General features: G+C 41.7%; 2 protein-coding genes across 4 annotated transcripts in view; one reads left to right on the top strand and one right to left on the bottom strand.

Annotated features, from left to right (window-relative positions):
• Nucleotides 1–13,812, bottom strand: part of LOC124184092 (4-coumarate--CoA ligase 1) — a 73,819-nt gene extending 60,007 nt beyond the window's left edge. Inside the window, exon 1 of the mRNA XM_046573604.1 lies at nucleotides 13,736–13,812. The gene's annotated coding sequence lies outside the window, so the exon portion shown is untranslated. The remainder of the gene's footprint in view (nucleotides 1–13,735) is intronic.
• Nucleotides 1–20,192, top strand: part of LOC124184229 (lachesin-like) — a 99,496-nt gene that overhangs the window by 56,952 nt on the left and 22,352 nt on the right. The window lies entirely within an intron of this gene.

Below are 20,192 nucleotides of genomic sequence, written 5' to 3' on the forward strand. Positions count from 1 at the left end.
GCGAAGTGTATCACGTAATGTTTTTATCATCCTATTTCCACGTATGTGTTGAGCTTAGACGGATTATAAAGGAATTACAATGTGCGAGAAGAACATAATCCTTGCGAAACGAGTCTGTTACGAGGATTATAACACTGGCTGTATGAGAATCCGACGACAATTACATAGAGCGGATATAAAATTTCAGAAAAGCTTTCGCTAATAAACCATTCGCAATTACGAGGATCAAGGGATCACTTTTATACGCAAAAATTGTTTTGCCCGCTGGGGATTTGCAATTCAAGCTATTTCAATTCGTGCCACATCTCACCAAATCGCTCTTCGTTCTTTTTTTCTATACGTTTCCTTACGATATCACATCTATTACATATGTATTTTATAATTTTTCTCTTCCTTCCCCTATTTTTATCATCCGACTGCAAACTACCAACCGTATATCAAGGGGTTTTGAAAGGTAAAAGAAAAACATGTTTTCTGCATTTTTTTTTTTTGTTTTTTCAACATAATAAAAGAAATTGCATTCAAACTTTAGGTAGGTAAAAGAACAATATTTTATTAAATTTTCATCCAAAATGATGAAATTACACCTTAGAAAAAAGCATCCTCGCGGTGATCAGGATAATTCGTGACAGCTTTATCTGTAATAAAAAAACCAAATATCGTATAGCTTGTAATTAAACGAGGGATTTTTAAAAAAATTGAAACTTGAACTTTAGATAGTTTTATGCAAAAGAGTACAATTTTTGGTAAAATCTAGACCATGCGTTGCCTAGTAAAATAAGATGTGACCGAAGTAAAAAAATAAAAATAAAACAAATCCTTCTTTCAATCACTGACCTATCAACAAAAAATATTTGGTTTTTTAATTTGAGATAAATCCATCGTGACTTATCCAGATCACCGCGACGACATTTTTTTCCAACGTGTGTCCAAAAACCAGTTTTCAACCACTGACTTTTCAAAATTTTTCGATAAAAATTTTATGAAATACCGATCAAATACTCTTCTTGTACATGCCTAAAATTTGAATGAAATAATTCTTTTATTATATTGAAAAACAAAAAAAAAAAAATACTAAAGTATATTTTTTTTTTTACTCTTCAAAACCCCTTAAGCTGCTTCATTTTTTTTTCCACACCGATCCCGACAAACCTTACGAGTCAATCTCGATCCTTTCCCCTCAATCTGCATGTGGAAACATCCCGTGCCGTTCACGAGATTATTAGGTTCTCGACGCACGTCAGCCGCACGCGTGCTTCCGCGTATGCAAATGCAAACAGGGCTCCACGCTTAGTTGTGTACGGTTACAGTTGGTTACGGACGATATCGGGTGGCGCGAGGTTTCAGCTAGACGCGACACCACGATTATCACCACTTACCGCATGCGGCGTGGCCGTGCGGAGACTGGCATGCACCGTACGTGATGTACTATGTATAAGCTGCGGGACGTTGATCGTGTGTATTTTTAATTCCAAGTTAAATCGGTAGAAATTCCATTTTCCAAATCTCGGGTAGCGATGTATAATTATAACATCAATTAAGGTCGGAATCGAATCGGGATTAATTATTGATCGGTTGACTGGTAAGAGTTTTTCCAGTTCTCGTGCCAAAACTGGTTGCCACGTATAACCGGTCAAGTTACAACAAAATTGGCACCCGGGATTTTTTATGGATCCCTGATTTAATTTCAGAAGTTATTTTTAGAATTTGCCACCCCTTGAGGGTGAAAATAGGGGTAAGTCGAGTTAAATTTTCAGTCCTGTTGTTAGTTTCATTGCTATAATGATACAGAAAACCGAGTAACAAGATTCAAAAGACTTATTACACTTCTTCTGAAGCCATTTTGGATCTTTCATAACGAATTTTTCAATTCTGCTTTAAAATTTGGATTCGGCGACCCCCAAAACGCTCGTGTACGTACCAAATCCATCGACAAATCTCGGGAGTTATTAAAAAATGTACGTAAACGATCCATTACCAATCAACCGGTTAAGAAGTTTTATCTCAATTGATCAAAATGATGCTAAACGACGATCGACAAACTTCTGTCGATTTAGGATCAATCGGTCTGGACTAAGAGTTACAAAGAGAAGAAAAGGATTTCAAAATCCCCGGCGATGTTATTTGCGCCGATGTTGGTGAAAACGAATGAAAAAATAATCCTCATGCTATAAGGTAAGAGATAGAAATAAATGAGTTCCATAAACATAAGGTATCAATGTGAAAAATCAAGTATTTTATAATTACATAGAAATTTCAAGTCACGATTAAATCCCGGTATTTTCGATCAGATTCTAATATCGCTGAGCTCGTCATTTTTTAAAACCTGCAAGGCAAATTACGAATCGCGAGACCAGAGAGGTGCCTAATCATTTATCGTTTCAGCGGAAAATTCAAATACAGCTTGAACTTCGAGTGGCCAATTATGACGGTATCCGTCTCTCTCTCTCTCTCTCTCTTCTGGATAAGGAGAGGAAGATGGGGCGACGAAGCGAGACAAAGAAAGTGCAGGGGGTGAGGGGGTGAGAGGGAGGGAGAGCGAACGGTACAGAATCGCCGAGAATTGGGAGATTCGCGTCCGGCAGTGTAGAATTGCGATAGTATATTGAGCATTGTAAGTAGCGAATGCCCACTCTATGAGGCTAGACAGCGGAGCCAATCATTCCGGCATTGTTAAGCCGGCGTGCGAACCCATTTATCAAGGCTTCGCGTGTAGAATATACCATGTATACGTAATGTATAGGATAGGTGCATGCATGCACATATCCTATACATATAGACACGGGTATACCTTCACAGTCACGTGGCTAAGATAATTATTGTATGCATGTAAATACGAAATATCCGGTGCTTCAAATTTTTGCATCCTAATGTTACGGGGAATCGTATTATTATTATTATTATTATTGTTTCGATTTTAGGGGAGACGAACAAACGAAACGAAAACTAAAATCGGCCCTTCCACCAGCTTACACGTTATACGCGATATTGAAAATGTACGATTCTGCGATTGTTTCCTCGTTGGTGCTGATCCGCGGTCTCTCATTAATGCGGTAGGCTGGAAGCTTTTTTGGAGATAAAGGGCAGACGTATATCGATTACAGATTGTATACGCAGGTGTCCTACGCAGTTCGCGTAATTATTCAAAATATTTATATGTATATATACCCAGAAACAATGAACGTAGGTATCGCGTATTCGTTACTCTGAGAAGGAGAACAAAAAAATACATGCATGAAAAATAAATCACCTGCAATTTTATGTCCATTACAAAGGTTATGGAAATCTGATTACGCCGTGTATATGTACGAGTTGCGTGTCTAAAAACAAAACTAAAAAAAAAAATTAAAAAAAAAAAACGTTCATACAATATTCAAATTAATGCTGTTTTTCTCTTTTTTTTTTTTTTCTTCATCATATTCAATTTTCATCCTTACAGTATGTTCGTAGGAATATTTCTCTCGCTATTGGTTACCGGACTGCACTCCCGCGTTTAACGTTATCAAATTACCGACAAAATCAATACAGGACACGTTACAGATACGAGTGATACGCATACCTATAAAAACATATTGTACATACAAACGTTATACAATTTATTACATCAACACAAAATTGCTACGGAATTTTTTTTTTTTTTTTTACATTTCATTTTTAAAAGGGTCAATAGCTGCGCGAACATTGAAAATTGGGAAAAACACTGTAGATTCAATCACGTTGCAACTTTTCATTATTCTCGGAAAAAGTCGATTTCTCGTGTATATATATATATATGCGTGTGCGCTTGGACGAAACACAAATAAACAAAATACCAGTCCGACGAATGAACGTTCACAATCAGACCTTTTGCTGCAGCTCGTTTTATTTCGTTGAAGTATCATCGACAATTGCAGTTGATGGGCGGATGGAAGTCAACAAATTGTCACTTTTACCAGGAGAATGGATCGTTCGTTGCGTATAAAATTCTAATTCACGTTATATTCTTGCGAATGTTCGCGCATTCAAAATGGCCCTGTCCGCTGAAAAACGTAAAATTCGTTGATGTAAGGCCCACGGGAAAGACGGCGAACTCCCCCGAGGGTCCGTTGGCCGGAGGTCCTGGCGTCCATCGAGGGATTGGTTATTTGTCGGGTATTCAGCCGGCCGTGTTGCCTCCGGGAGCTCAGTGTCAGCTTTACTTTTCTCCCACGGGTCGCCGGCGAGAAAGCAGCAGCGGCAACAACATCGGGAAGAACTCTTTCCGCGTTAAGAGTCCCGAGGGTTGATATTTCGCGGATTCCATTCGGCTCCGAAATCGGGACACGGATATATCAACAACAAGATTATCCCGCACGTCCTCGGAGCCAGCGGAAATTTCCGGTGGCTCTCATTGACCTCTTAGAACGTGAAAAGCAACGCCCGAAGCTTCCGTTATCTCCGAATTAACCCATTTTCGCGAAATGATTTGCCCCCTTCGTTTGAGTCGGTTTATAGGTGGCAAAAAATTTGATAATTATCATCAGTTTTATCATGAGATAGTCGTACATCGAGTATTTGACTAATTATTATACTCGTCAGCCAGGAAGATTTCATTGTGAATATAAAAATTATACAGAAAAGTTTAGGTAAATACATACATCGACGTTCTATTTCAAAATATTGGTTGTTGGTTTTAATCAAGGGACGGCAATATGGAATTAACCCTTTGAGTCACACATTATTTTGCTGAGTCAGCTTTCATAAAAAAATAGTATTCTATAGTTTTTGGGGTCGCTGATGACGAAGCTGGAATCAGATATTGAAAATTCAAGATAGTAGATTCAATATGGGTGGGCAAAATCTTTAAATTTGATCGAATACGGCCAAAAAATTATTTGCAGGGGTTTTCGAGATCACTAATCGGATGTGCCATACAGAATTTTCAAAATTTTCTAACAATAATAATTGACATTACATCGCAATAATTACCCTAGAGTATTGGAAACCTATTAGCATACTATCAGAAATAGCAAAAAACCGGAAGGAAATATGATGAAGTTCTCTAAATATGCAAAAAATAAAGTGATAAGAATAATCACAACTATGACTCGAAGCGTTAACTGTCGAAAAATAAGGAGATTTGTTTCATTGAATTTGTAAAATGTAAAAAGCTTATATCGAAAGCGAACGAATCTACTAGATTTTCAACAATTTTTAACCAATTAAAAATGAAACATCGATACCTAAGCTTTTGTTTATATTCAATATTTTCTGTTCTTGTATTTTCAAAGAGACAACCGTGGCTTCGAAACATGATAATTCGGCTAATACTAAACGTACGACAATCTCGTAATAAAATTAATAAAAAGCATCGATTTTCACCAACCAACCTCGACCAAGGCTCGCGATAAATTCGCGTATTCGCGCATGCGCGATGCGGCAATTTGTGCCTAATATTTTGCGATTTCTGCACACACACGTTCCTCCCCTTCTCTCATTCGGAGCTCACCTGGAACCGAGAGAGAGGGGCGAGAGGAGAGGGTGTTTGGGTGATAGCCGGGGGAGGCGTGTGCATAATACAGATTAGCCTCAGCGTTACTTTTTATCGCCAAGCGAAGCTCGCCAGCTGTACGAATTTCCACCCTATATATGCATACGCGACCAAAGCTCGACGTACGCATGGTATACACATCCGCTGCTTTTTCAGCAAAATTTGCACCGCGTTGATACGGTTATCCGACAATTAGCCTTCCGAGTTATAACGGCGTGCGCTAAACTCCGTACTGCAGTCCAAATTACGGGAGTCGCGTCGCCAAAATTTTCGCCACGTTATACTCAACGAAGAATACCGCCATTCGTCTAATCCGGTCTATCATTTTTCACCCACATTTTTACAGTCTCCCTTTCGGTGCGACCGAAGCTGTTTGATATTCCGAATGAAATTCAAGCCTGCATTCTTACAGTTACCGGCAAGTTTACAAGTATCGTAGGAACAGCGATTATACTGGGAATGGAATAATTCGACTCCGAGGTAAAGAGAGAGTTTTAAGAAAATTCTGTGCGTGAGAAAATGACGTAATTAATCAGCTGTACAACGTCGTATATCGCGTGAAAAATTCACTATTCGATAATACCCACTCCCATGACGTGTTTCGTCGGATTTTTAACGATCGAATAAACGTAACATTCACCGTCAAATATACGCTGCACCTTCCAATTACACGACACATAAAGTTTCAAATTTGATTACCGAAGCATGCGGGTAAGCGTGTATAATGTTTATTCATTCCTGTTCGCAGAATTATCCCCATGCTACATGGTGGGTGAATTTCTGGTACCTACATTTCATCTCGTGTGTTACGCACAATAGACGCGTGTAATGTGACGCGAGGAATTATCCTGTGATTTTCAAGCGAATTTTTCGTACCGTTATACACACGGCTCTGTTACATATGCTTATACGTGTGCGGTGATTTTGAGGGAAATTCATATTAAAACCGAATTAATACGGGGAAGGATATCATATTCCACGCGGGATGCACGCGTGTGTGTAACTTGGGTGCTTTTTCACGCGTGAAAAGGTCTTTTGCACGCAGGCTGATTCGAGATGCTTTACATATTAAAATATCTACCAAGACGCGTTATTAAAACGGCATCACTGTGTGCGAATTCGGCACGTCTTCATCGCGTTATTATCCTAATCATGCAGGGTTGGTGGATTTTCGGCATATTACGTTGCAAGTATAATAATAAAGTGGAACATGGGTCTTCGAAAATACATGCTATATGTAAATTATACCCTGCAGCGGTAAAAAAGATCCAAAAAATTCACTCACTTGACTATAATTGAAAAGTTTTTAAACGAACGTGCGGTTTCAAGCTACAATAATAACCTTGAAATAATATTGGATTGTAAGCTCACCCGAAAGTATTCACCTCGGGGTCAATAGAAATAATTTCCCATGATTCGGAAGGACTTTGAAGAGCGAATCAAAGTACGGTGGACAGAAAAAAATCCGAATTTTTGTATTCCCAGCGTCATGATTTCGCAATAATATTTTGTTACTTTGCAATGTGAGGGGCGGAGACGCGAGGAGAATGTTTGATTTACGAAGTAGAGTAGAAGGGACGAGAAGAAAAAAAAAAGCTGTGGTACAGGCAGAAAAATCCGTTTCAACGGATTATTATTCCGTCGGTGTAATCCAGCTTCGTAGATAATTGAAAATATGTATGCGCCATCGCTGCACAGTCGCGTTTATATAATAATGACGATGAGTACGAAGCAGCTGCGTCGGTCTGAATTTTCATTTTACACTTTTTTTTCATCATTTTTTTATCGTATATTTTTAGAAAAAAATTTTTTCTACGCTTTATATTTCAACGATAATTCTCAAAGTTAAATTAATATCGCGTCGCTGATGAATCACTCAGCAGTTTCATGCTCGAGGGCTTATAGAAATTTGAATCTAATTATCGTGCAAATGCGATGATATATGTGTAGGTACAGCTAGGAAAACAATTTTGGAAAAAACCTCGCAGGTCGCTTCATAAAGTCCCGTTCCTTATACGCGGATTGCATCACGATTGAGTCGGGCGAGTAACAACGACGTCACTAAATCTTTTTTAAAGCACCTATCCAACGATGGATAGAAACATATGTACGTATATATATATATGTATATATATATATGTGTGTGTATATATACATATATACACATACACGTATGTATACGTATACCGAATTCCATCGTGATTTACACAACATCCACAGTGCCATACTCGCTCCTTCAAAACGTACGTGTATTGGTACGGATATACCAATAGGTATAATTTCGCCCCGTATCGCCCTTTCAGAATAATGAAACCACTCGCTGAAGCACCATCGTTGTTGAATTTCCTCTGTAAATCCCAACGCACGCGTAAAATGTGTTTGTGTATTTATTACGTGAAAACAGTATATCTCGATGTATTCAAAGTTTCGCGAATTTGAAACTCTGACAAACTTGGACAAGATGCAGTCTGCGGTCCAACAAGCTAGATCGTAAATTTGTGAGAACTGAAAAGAATATTCCGTCGCAGAGAGATCCGTTTCCACCCCTTTGAACGGGATTATTTATTCGAAGCATATTTATTAACGGGGATAACGCTTCGAGTTAATCAATGCAAATACGCTGCGAAAAGGGTGACAAAAGTGAGTGAGGTGAAACTCAGTTTCCAAACGAGTGCAGATTTATAAAAGTGTTTAAGAAAAAAAAAAAAAAAAACAGGACGCGAACTTCGTAGAAATTTATGCCACATTATATACAATGCGAATAAGGGTACGAGGAGAAGAATAGTCAAAGAGAAATCCGACGGGGAGAAACAAAGGCAAAATGAAACACGAATAAAGAACAAAAAATAAAATAAAAAAAAAAAAAAAAAACGAACATAGAGAACGTGCAGGGGAAAAAAGTGAAAAGTGGTTTAAATGATATAAATCAAGAAGCACGCGGGGTGTGTATGTATATTAATGATTATAACGGCGATAACAATAATGATAATGACAATTGTTACGCCGCCAGGAAAAGCGTATACAAGAGAAAGCTGGCAGGCGGGGGCATTGAGAAGGAGGATGGAAAAGGGGGTGGCTGGCTTACGCCGGCCACGGAGCTAACCTCGGAAGCTGGAAAATGCTAAGCAACATTCCTGGGGCCCCCGGTATGCCGGTGGTATTGCACGAAATTGCCGCACTCCGTCCGTGTCATTCGCCCCGCCTGCCGTTTCTGCAGGGACGGTGCCTTTGCCACATGAACACGCCGACACGCGTGTGTCTGTGCTCACGTGCGAGAGAAAACGGCGGGGGTGGAGGAGAGTGCCGAGGAGTCGAGTGGAGTACAGTGGCTACACGTAACCGCGGGAGGGGCGGGGGGGAGGAGGAGGAGGATCCACTTCGGTTAGGTATCTCTACGTTCCGAGATTGCTCCGGCAATCTGAGAGCTTCACCTCTTTCCTTATGTTTTGGATTCCGATATCTGTATTTCTCACGGAATTGAATTCATGGAGAGAATACCGCGAGCGGGATCCGGAAGATCTCCGATACTCTGGGATACGGGACTCCGTGGGACGAATCGGAGTTCTTATAAACCACCCTACCGGTATCTCTCGGCTACCGCGGATATTCCTGTAGTACGGACTTGTGTGTACCTATACGTATCCTGCTCTATAACCCGGTCTACCCGGGAGAAGCATTTCGGCGTTCGCGCCTTTTCAATCTCTTGGTTTTACAAATTATGTATACTACGGAAGTTGGGCACAATGGCGTGAAAACGGTACGGGATATTGACAAGGAAGGTATCCTAGGTTAATCTCTCCGATTTTATTTTTTTAGTACTATGTTATAGTAGAGGCAAAACTAAGCGACACGTATTTTTTGTGTTTTTACCTGTCATTAAACACTTCAAGGGGGTGAAACCACCCTCCAAAGTAAGGCGTGTCAAGAGGCGATTTGGCAGTTTTTTTCCTTTCTCGTTATGAGAAAACTTTGACACTTGAATTGGTTAAACAATATTATGTTCTTGTGGGTGAAACTGCTAAATCGTCCCTTCTTGACATGCCTTATTTTGGAGGGTGGTTTCACCCTTTTAAAGTGTTTAATGACAGGTAAAAAAAAAAAAATACGTGTCGCTTAGTTTTTAGTCTACTATGACATATCGGAAAAGAGATAAAAATCGGAGAGATCGTGCTGAGATACCTTCTTTGTGAGCCGAACAATGCCGAAAGGTAAACCTGTTACCGGGTACGACGAAACAATTTAGGTCTCTGCAGCGAAGGAGAAGAGTCAGAAAAGAAACACGTCCCTCGTCGACGTTCGATCGCGGCTTTAAAAATCTTCATTTAAGCATAATCGAGGAGTACAATGACGAGTGAGGTAGAAAAAAGGTGCAAGATTTAAGCGGAAAATGTATTATATCCGAAAAAATAATGGAGTCTTCCCTGGAGGTTGTAGGTATCTCCGCTCGGGAAGGAGTGCCGGTAGACTGTAACGATAATGGCTTTGGAGTGTTGCGGCTGGAGGCGGCGGCTAAACGCGAAACGCGAAACGTCGAAGCCCGCCGAGACGGGGCCGAGGGCGCGTCTTCGTGGTGGTGGCAGTACACCGGCGATTACATGGTCTACAAACTGTGGCGGTCGCTGGGAGCCACTAGCCCCACTAGGTTCTTCGCCAGGGACCATGGGGTCTCTTCGAGGTTGATATTCCCGGCGAGCAAGAGAGAGGGACGGAGAGAGAGGATGCCGCATGACGCAACGTGATGTTACCGAAACAATCACCCGATTTGCTAAATGATCTCAGACACCCTCACCTCCACCTTGAACCAGCAATATCACGCCTGTCTCCGTTGCACGTGTTCTCGGTTGGGTACCTACTGCAGGCTACCTTTGCGAAATGGAATTGCACACCACCACCGGGAATCTATCGATCGTTTTGACATTCGGTACTGCGGTCGGCTGACGTGGACAATTATATGGACGAGTGGTATAAATATATGACAAGCTGGTTGCGCAGGTCTAACTTGCTCCGGAAACACCCTGCGATAGTGTTGGACCCCTATTTTCAGGTACGGTAGTCGGGAAAAATTGCAGAAGTTTAGTTTCTCTGGCATTACGTGATCACTGATCATCCGTATGCGTTAATTTGTTATTGTCTTTGTCATACCGTTGACTGAAAACTGTACCAAGTGCGGATCGTGTTCATTTTCAGAAAGACTTGAGTATTCGTACGGTGTAACATGGTTCTACAAGTCATTTCCAAGGAATTCTCACGAGTTCTTTTAACAGTGAAAACTGGTTAAGAGACAACAAAATCGATCATTTCTTTTGGAGAGATGATGTTTCGTAGCAGACGTTTGTATATGCGTTTACGACTTTCGTTTTGACGAGTTCAGAAGTCTGTTTGAAAGTGACGTTAATTCATGAAGATCGTATAGCGGACAAAAATGCTTTGAATGACAGAAGTGAAAATCGAAATGGCATGTTGAAGGGGAACCAATCGCGAGTTTTCATTCACGTGAGCAACCGTCATTTGTCATTTTCATTTCTGCAGCAGTGTTGCGACGTGGCACACGACCTTATGCTAGAAAATCGTGAAGTACATTAACTAGAGAAAAAATAAATATGTAGACGAGAATATAAGGACGAATAAGAAGGTTTTCACCCGATTCAAGATCAGGACTGCCATTCGAGCCTTGGAGAACAACGAGAAACCCCGCCAAATTTTTCCGTTTCCTTGCCATCATCAGTCGGTTAAGCAAACAAACAAAAACCGTACAATTTTTATTCACACTTCTTCCGTGCTGTTGGGGGGTTGAAAACCACGAGTCGAGTTTCAGAGAATGGAAAGAAAGGCGCGGTAGTTGCGTTCTCAAGTCTTATAAAGGAGTGCATCAGACTCGCCCACCACTTCCGTAGCGTGCAGGAAGCGCAGTGGCAATGGAAACATTTAGTTCCTCGAAAAGTAAAATTTTCACCGGGATTAACTAACGTCGTGATAAATCTTGGAGCGATGCAGTTGCAGAGGTTTGCAGCTAGAAGGTTTACTTTTGCAACGGTTGCTTTACGATTTACGACGCAGCTCCAGCCTAATCGACAAATGCCTTCCGCCCTCTCTCTCTCTCTTCCGCTAATTCCATTTTTTTCTTTTTCGCCTTCCCTTCGCATGCACGGATCTCTCGTTTTTCACTTCGGTATCCGCGACGTCCGCAGCAGGCGAACCGTCGGATGTCTGGATACGGCGAATACCTCGAGTGCGTCAAGCTCCGGGTTTCCTCGGCGTCGAGAGGAGGTCTCAAGTTAATCCCGTTACATCCGGGCACAGAGGACAACGGCATTCTCCGCGCTCTGGGATATATCTAACATCCGTCCGTCGTGACGTAGCGACAATAGGGACAAGATGCTTTACCAGCAATGCGATGGCAATTTAACGAGACACGGATGAGACGAGGGAAACGCTATGTATGCATTATACATCCACTGCTATCGTACAACAATCGGCCTGACACGAGAAAAGACAAATTCCAATACACGTGAACGATTACACCGGTCAGCGCAAATTTTTAGTCTGGATTCTAAATGTCGCATTTTCATTTACTAATCTTCCGTCTTCCACGTAGCTAATGAAAGAAAAAATAGTTTTATTAGATAAAGTTTGCTTTCGTAGAAGCCAGAACGATACTTCGGATTTTAGAAACAATTTGGAAATAACAATTAAACAAACTTCAGTTTCGCATTTAAATCACTTTTATTCAAAAATAATAACCAATTACAGGTTAACAGAAATTTTTTTGTTTGTTTATATTTAAGTAAATAAATTTTGATTCTATACATCGAATAATAACCAAAATCTTCATTTATTACTTTTGTCTTTTTTACGTTGATAAATAAATCTTGAATATCTATTTAAGTATAAGCTCTAAAAAAATAATTTTTGTTAACCTGTATTATATGGGGATTAATAGTATGTATGTGTATTCTATAGATACAATAGGCATATCTTCGTAGTGGGATAAAATCGAGCAGATGTAAAATGAGAATTGAGAAAAATTAAAACCGTCAAATGACCTGTTTACGTTACAGAATTTGCTTGGAATCTCTTTGTGATGTGAAATTTGTTAGATATGACGCTATGCCACGTGTGTTTTTCTGCATGGAAGAGGAGTTGAAAAATTCCTGAAGCTCTGTGCGTACAGTTATAGTCATACCTGCTCTTGCATGTATCCTGCTTCCTTGTATTCGCGTGAAACTGGAAACTATTTGTCAAAAATGAAGAAACAGAATGAAAAAAAACGGTAAACCAAAAAAGAAAAAAAAAAGAATTATGTTTGTCAAGCAAGAAAAGCAAAGAAATTGAAGAAAAAAGAGATTGCGAGAGGACACTCGCTACAGTTCTCAATTCCAATGCTTATATACACACACGATGCGGAAGAGCTGAAATATACGTATATCGTTCAGTAGAATAGAAACGCTCCGCCAGAGAGATATAATTTATCTGCACCGTGTATGCTCACATTTTGCATGGTAAAAAAGAGTGCGAGAAGTGAGAAAAAGGGAGAGAAAAACAAAAGAAACACATTAGTAAAATGTAACGAGAAGAATACCGCGCTGCAATTTATTGTTGAACAAAGAAGGAAATTTTCAGAATAATTCTGTAGATTTCGTTTTTATCCTTATCGTATGTATCGAAACTTCGCTCGCAATTATCCAAGCTTCTAAAACCTTTTCAAGTTTTGAACGTATGAAAAATGGCCGGAATTGTGTCCAATTAATACTAAATAAATATTGCAACCCTCTTATTTTTAACGAATTCACGATGAGACATAATTTGATAAATATTATCCAAAGAATGCGAAGTTGGCTGCGTTATGCTTATAGATTTTTTACATCGTATTCGTTACCTGTTTCATACACGTCGCAATTCAAACGTTCGAACCGTTGCCGCCCTCGCTTCGATACCTCGACGCAGTTGAATCGAGTAATCGAACGACTAAACATCAACTAGCCCTTCGATAGATCATGCGCGCGCACTGCGTGCGAAACTTGTGCGTTACGTAAGCGGTGGGACTAACCTAACCCTAACCTAAAAGTCACGCCTCTCGTTTTTTGGATGAGGCGAAGTTTACTGGTGATAATAGCAGGCGACAGTCTCTCGCAAATAGCAGGCTATTTCATAACCGTGGCAATTCAACGTACCGGTTGAAGCCAATACCGCTGAACGTTCATACAGAATATAACAATGCAGACTCACCCTTTATTTCGAGGAAAATATCGTCGCCGAACGAAACACTCTTACGCGATGTCAGTTGGCGAGTTCTGCCGTTTGCGCGCGCATACTGTTAAGCCCCATCCACGCACATGCACACCCCATACAAACGTTCGAAATTCAAATTAACCCGCGCATCCGACGCTGGATGTATTTGAAAGTTTTCCCGCCATTGGCAACACCATATCGTTATTCGCAATGATTGGCTGAACATGACAAGAATCTTAATTATATTTCTGTCGGTTTCTGGCCCCAAAAACTATAATTTCGTTAAATTGTGATCGTCGTTGAAAATGGTGGTGAAATTTGGTTATCGATTTTGCGGTACTTACACGCGTGAAGCATCGGCTATTTGCGTTCGGTAATTATTCAGGGATCATGTAATTATGCGGGTTCATTAGACTCCGTCAACTACGTGGTGGTTATTCGTTTTCTGCGCGGTCAGTTCGCCCCATGCAATGTTTGTTGGAATTCCCGAACGGAACGAATTATCTTTACTTTTATACAGCGCCGTGCTGCTCGAGACAAATTGAAATTAATTACGGATTATATATCCGTGCCGTGCTGTGGGAATATACAGGGTCTATACGACGGGGGTTAAAAGAGTACTTAGTGCCGGGGGTGGGGGTGAAGAGGTCGCGTGTAGCTGCCGCCGGGCGACTTTGACGAAATTAACGCAATTTGAAACGTCGGTGAACAAGGGCAATTTGAGGGATGAGGGGTTTTGAGAAAGTCAGCAAACACCCGCCAGCTCTCTTGTATTTTTATCGAATAAGTCGATGAATACACCCATTGGTTGTGTGCACAAAGTTTTCTTAATTCTGTCTATACCTCTTGAGTCAAGCTCTCCGCCGACTCTTTGGCTTCGACTCTTACCTTCCAATACCCTAGATATCTTACTTTTCTCTGTTTGTCTTTAATTACTGGGAACGTGTTTTGCGACTTTCTATTGCATCGCCGTTTACCAAGAACCATCAAAAAAAGTCGACGCAAGCTATAAACCCCAATCATACTTTTTTACCTTTATTCACACACCGATTTTTCTTTGTCAGATATACCCACTTACTTACTCAGCATCCGGTCAATATTCTCCAAATTCAAGGCAGTTCTAATTTAAAAATGTTGAAAACTGATCCGCCAAACCCTTCCGTGAAAAAACATTACTGTCAATTTCTCATTCTTTGTCCTACCAATGATCAATGTATTTTTTTATCGTTACGATCGGACGGAAAAAGCTAGCAGTATTTTTAGAAATGCTTGTTCAGGTGCTCAAAACTTGGAGTTTCTACAATCACAAGCTTATTTTAGATGGCCGGCAACTCTGGAGTTCTTCAGGAGCCAAAGGCAATCTGAAAGCGAATGGTTCAATAGATGGAGACAATGCTGATGTGGGAAAAGGCGAATTTATAAACGAAGTACTCCGTAATAACGCCTGCTAGTATAGCCGGTCAATGTAAAAAAAGAATCCCGGAGAAGGAAACAATAGGAATGATGAAGAGATAGGTTACAAAAGAATGCTGTGTTAAGAAAAAAATTATAGCGATAGAGAAGAAAAGGGGGATGAAAACACGAAGGAATATATAAAAAAAAAAAAAATGGAAAAAGTGACGAAGACCGGTAACGGAGAAAATGAAAGGAGGAACATATCTAGCTATAAAACTTACGGAAGCACGTCACGATCAAAATGCGCTCTATATCGACTTAGGTGCAAGAAGATGATGGAAGCTGCAGCAGGAGATTGAAAGAATTCTGAAACGCGGAAAAACAATATAATGATCAGGAATAACATGCAGAGCTGAACTGCAGCAAAGTTGCTGCTACTGAAATTCTTCAACTTTCTTCTTACTTTCCAAATTTTTCTTTGATTTGGATGTCCCGCAGAACCGAACTAACCAACTGTTAATGATTAGACAAAAAATCCTAGATGGAATCAAAGAATTACCAAATGTCTGTGGCATTGCCTTGGTTAACGGATTAATTAAATTCAACGTCGACTAAATTTTGAAATTAAACAACCCCCCCCTCCGGTATTCAAACTTCGCGATCTCGTTAGGATACTAATGAGGCTGAGTACGTCGAATTTGCGGCAATACGCGTGTGTGGAAAAGACGGGGGCGAAGATCGTGCGTCACGAATGCGTCCCAGTTGAAGGGAAATAGAAATATTCAGGCCGCAGTTGCCGGCGGTGCTGTTTGAATGTTGGAATTGTTGAAAATGCGCTGCGAGCTGCGCGCGCAACGGCTCGACAACACCTCAGGGTTCGCCTAATGAGCTTCCTGCAGCAAGCAGCCTCTGGCATTCGCAGTTCCGGCCTTGGCGAGGATATAGAAGAACAGGAGAAGGACTGCAGAGGGACAGTGTGGCTGGAGGAGCGAAGAACTCGCACAATCGACGCTGTTCCAACTGAGACTATTGTCTCCGAGCGCGAAGCACAGATGATGCTTTAATATCCCCCCGGCTCTTCTTCCACGCCCCCCTCCCAAGAAGATCGACTTCTCGCTCCAAATTATTATTCACTGGATACTGGACGGACTTTTGACTCGAGTTCAATTTCCAATCCTAGCACCTTTTTCCTTAAGAACTTTTGCCACTACCTCGGCTTCCCCTTCGTCAATGTTCATCGGACAAGCGATATAAAAGGAAGAAAAATAAGCCAGGTCCAGCTTAATGGACCGCCGTCTGAGAAAATTCAAGTACGCTCAGAATGGTCCCTGGAAGACATAATCTACGGTACCGTCTCCCGAAGCTCAAGTACAGCGATTAAAGGACTCGCAGTACATCCTCGAAGCTTTCCTTCTGCAGACCGTTACTTTATACTCTCAACATTTTACCGGTTTTCCAGCTCTCGTGCTGCTGTTTCCTACCCAAGTATCATCTCTTTGCAAGCTAAAAGGATCTAAAACAGCGAACCACTGATCTGCAAATCAAGTTTGATGGTCTCTGGAAGAAACCTGCACGACATCCTGAAAACGCGGACGTTGATGACTGTCCAAGTGATGAGAAGAAAAAAAAAAAACTTTAAGTAGAAGGTGACCTATGTCTTCTTACTGTCGATCCTGACTCGGTTAAGTGTTCGCAGAGATACTTGGACAGGGTCTGATTACGAGGTAACACGAGATGGGTTCGTAATCAGGAAGCAACGCCAGGTCGGAGCCTCTTTCTCTCTCACTCTCACTCTCTCTCTCTCTCTCTCTCTCTGTGTCCGCCGTAACGTGTATAAAGCGGATTTTCTTGTTAAGCAGATGGAAATAGAAGCGATGTGAATGCTGGCAGTAATGCATTTGCCAAGGTCTACGTATAGGAACAAAGTATATGAATATAGCCGCTTATACAGCCCACGTTCAAACTGCATCTATATACTGCGCACATTCATACGTTTAGGAGAAACGTGGCGATGCAATGGCGTAATTGTGCAATGGATGCAGGCAGGGGTTGGACGGGGGAAAATCCCCTGTGGGCTATACCTGCCGGAAGGCGAAACACCCCGACTGGAAACAGTAAACCTCTACCGCCTGCACACACAAACGCAGACACCAGCGAATACTGTCTGCATCTGTTATAAAGCCACTCTCATTTGGATTAGCGGCTGTATATTATGCCTGCATGCTTTCATATCCATGTGGATATACAGCACGTACTCCACCTCCACAATACAAAAGTCACAGAAGCGTGATTGCAGAAAAGGTCAGTTTGCCGTAGTTCTGACAATGAGAAAGTTCAAGGTCCGTTAAATTTGGAAAATCGATCGTATGAAATTTTTTATCATTACTTGGCCAACGTTTAAAATTGTTTCTTTCTTCGTGCGATATGCAAATGCAAGATTCAATCGCTAAGTAGCGAGTTTGTGGTAACTCGTCGCAAACACCGCGTGTATCTATGCCTGACACGTCTTGGAACCTTTTTGATGTATACTCATCATCCGTTTCAATTAGTCACTAGCTCCCAGTCGGCGATGTTGCGAGAATCGACAAAGCGTACGAGCATTAGCGGAGTAGACTGATGGTATTCGTGACTGGCTAAGAACCTCTAAAGGCAGCTTGGATCACCTTTCGCAATCGCAGGTGGCCGTATTCTCGAGTTTTTATGACCCGGAGCAGCGGGCAACAGGCAAAGGGTGCCGGGAAATCAAATCCTGGAGGGCGAAGAAGAAGGCCGGGAGAGTTGAAGAGTTAGGAGTTAAGAGTCAGCTCGAGTGAGTGGTCCCTGTTCTCGTTGGTGTTAAACCCACTTTTATCCCTGGGTAGACTTGAAAAAGTTTTGAGTGAAAGTCGAACGATATTTCGTTTCTTCTCCGGTATTCCATCCCCTCTTATTTCGTTCCTCTTCTCTCTCGTTTGTCTGTTTGCGAATCGATCCGTCTCGAAGTCCTTCGGTTACATCTTGCAGAGCGCGAATATCGAGGCGTCCCGGTATCCTTCGGGCGATTCGAACCATCTTCGACGGTTCTTGAATGTCGGGAAAGTAAAAGAAAGTTCCGTCGTCAGAGCTACGGGAGAAAATAAGCGATCAGACATCGACTCGCGTTCAATTATGAAGTCTAGTTCGAAAGTTCGATGACGACGGGCGCCCACCCACCTTTCTTTATACTATATTTACCCAAAGAGACTCTTGTTTGAACTTTTACATTCAACTTCACTCGGCAAGTTTTCTCTCACTTCACATTTTATCCATCCACGCGTCCATATACCCTCCTCGATGCAAACGACGTTCCCGAGTATTCTTTGCTTATTTTTTTTACAATTTTATTACATCTATGAATACCCCGGCATTGTTTGCTTCCTACGGGAATCAGGGAATACAGTCAGATATTCAGGACCTTGTTCGTCGCACGGCGATATCAGTTGCGTCACACGCAATTATCGGCTCTTCGTTATAATAATTTAGTCCCGGGATTTCCACATCCGCTTCGCATGCCGGACGCGTTTTGCGCGTTGATGTATTCTATCTCAGCGTATAATTTTCACGTGCCATGCAATGTCTCCTGGCTCAGTTTGTGTTTTGGCTGGTAAACAAATTGACTAAACAGACACCAATATACGTATTATACCTACAGCGTTCATTCGCGCGCATTGGCATCCTGCACTGTCTGCAGGACCATCATGTCAGCGTTGAATTCGCAGACAATCTGAATCTGGCTATTTTAGAGAGCGTCTCTCTCTCTTTCTCTCTCCGTCCCTTTCTATTGTTCGTTATTTTGCAGCTTCTCCGAAACGAAGTGGAGGCTATACTTGACCGCGCCTCCGCTCGTCCAGCATGAATAGAAAAGATCTTCTCGAGGTAGGAATTCCTTGTTTCTGTGAAATAGCAAATTCTCGGGGTAAAATAAACGCGAACCTGCAGCATGGTGGAGCATTCAAATTCGCGCTTGCAAGCGAGCCTCGAGAATCTGCTTTTCCTTTGCATTCGCAAATAGCTGCACGTATGCAGGTCGTCAATATTTTCGTCGGAATGTATTCGGAGAGTAGAACGAGCTTTTCGAACCAGCAATTATACGAAGAATAATTTCGACGCGAAACAATCGCGATTGTAATTATACTGTAGAACGTAAAGTGGAAATTGGCAAGCCGTGGGAGAGCGAAATCTGCCGGGCATTATTCTTGGCGGGAAAAGTGACAGGGAAAAAAACGAGGAGGGGAAGCGACATGCCCGTCGCTCGAGGGTTGCGACACTCGACTCGAATCAAGCCCTCCAGCAGATTGCCGACGACGCGGTCTTTACGAGGAGATTAGGCATGTCTAGAAGTCGGGTTGACCTGACCCGAGAGCCCTGAGCTGGTTCGGGGCGAAGGTGAAAGGGCACGGATATCGTCCTAATGATTCTTCCCGGCCACGCAGCCCGCGGTCCGATTTCACGCACCCCGTATGGGTTACGGTTTGTTGGCCAACAATTTATTGGCCATTGATTTACTTTACACCGGGGTCGAATTAGCTGGGAAAAAGATAACAGTACAGGCGTATCGGATTTTCCCTCACCTCCCTCTCCCTTTTTTCAAATTACTTTACTCGCTTGTACGATCTATCTCGTTTCGAGATGTTGAGCTTTTGAAATGGTTGTGCCAGAAACATTGTTTCGGTATTAGAATGTTTCCGCATCGAAATATACCGGAGAAAGGAAAACATCAACGGACGCAACAGAGGCTAATTATTTTTTAAAAGTCTCGCCATCCCATTGCTTCAAGCTTTCAGGGATTATGGTACATTTGGTAATATTTCCTCTGCTAAAAACGAACGCATAATGCGTGATTATGTTTCGCACACTTTGCTACTAAGCCGGAGTTATTATAACGCGTTTAAAAAGTTTAAGGCGAGAAAAAAAACGCCCGGCTTCATCGGCGCGTCGTGCGTTTATATTAGCTTATCGACGTTTTTAACCTACCTTGACTAATTAGGTTTCGATAATTCAAGGCTTTGCGGCTTTCCGCCGGCGTCGCGTGTCCGTCAGA

Source organism: Neodiprion fabricii, chromosome 1, assembly GCF_021155785.1.
Source record: "Neodiprion fabricii isolate iyNeoFabr1 chromosome 1, iyNeoFabr1.1, whole genome shotgun sequence".
Lineage (NCBI taxonomy): Eukaryota > Metazoa > Arthropoda > Insecta > Hymenoptera > Diprionidae > Neodiprion > Neodiprion fabricii.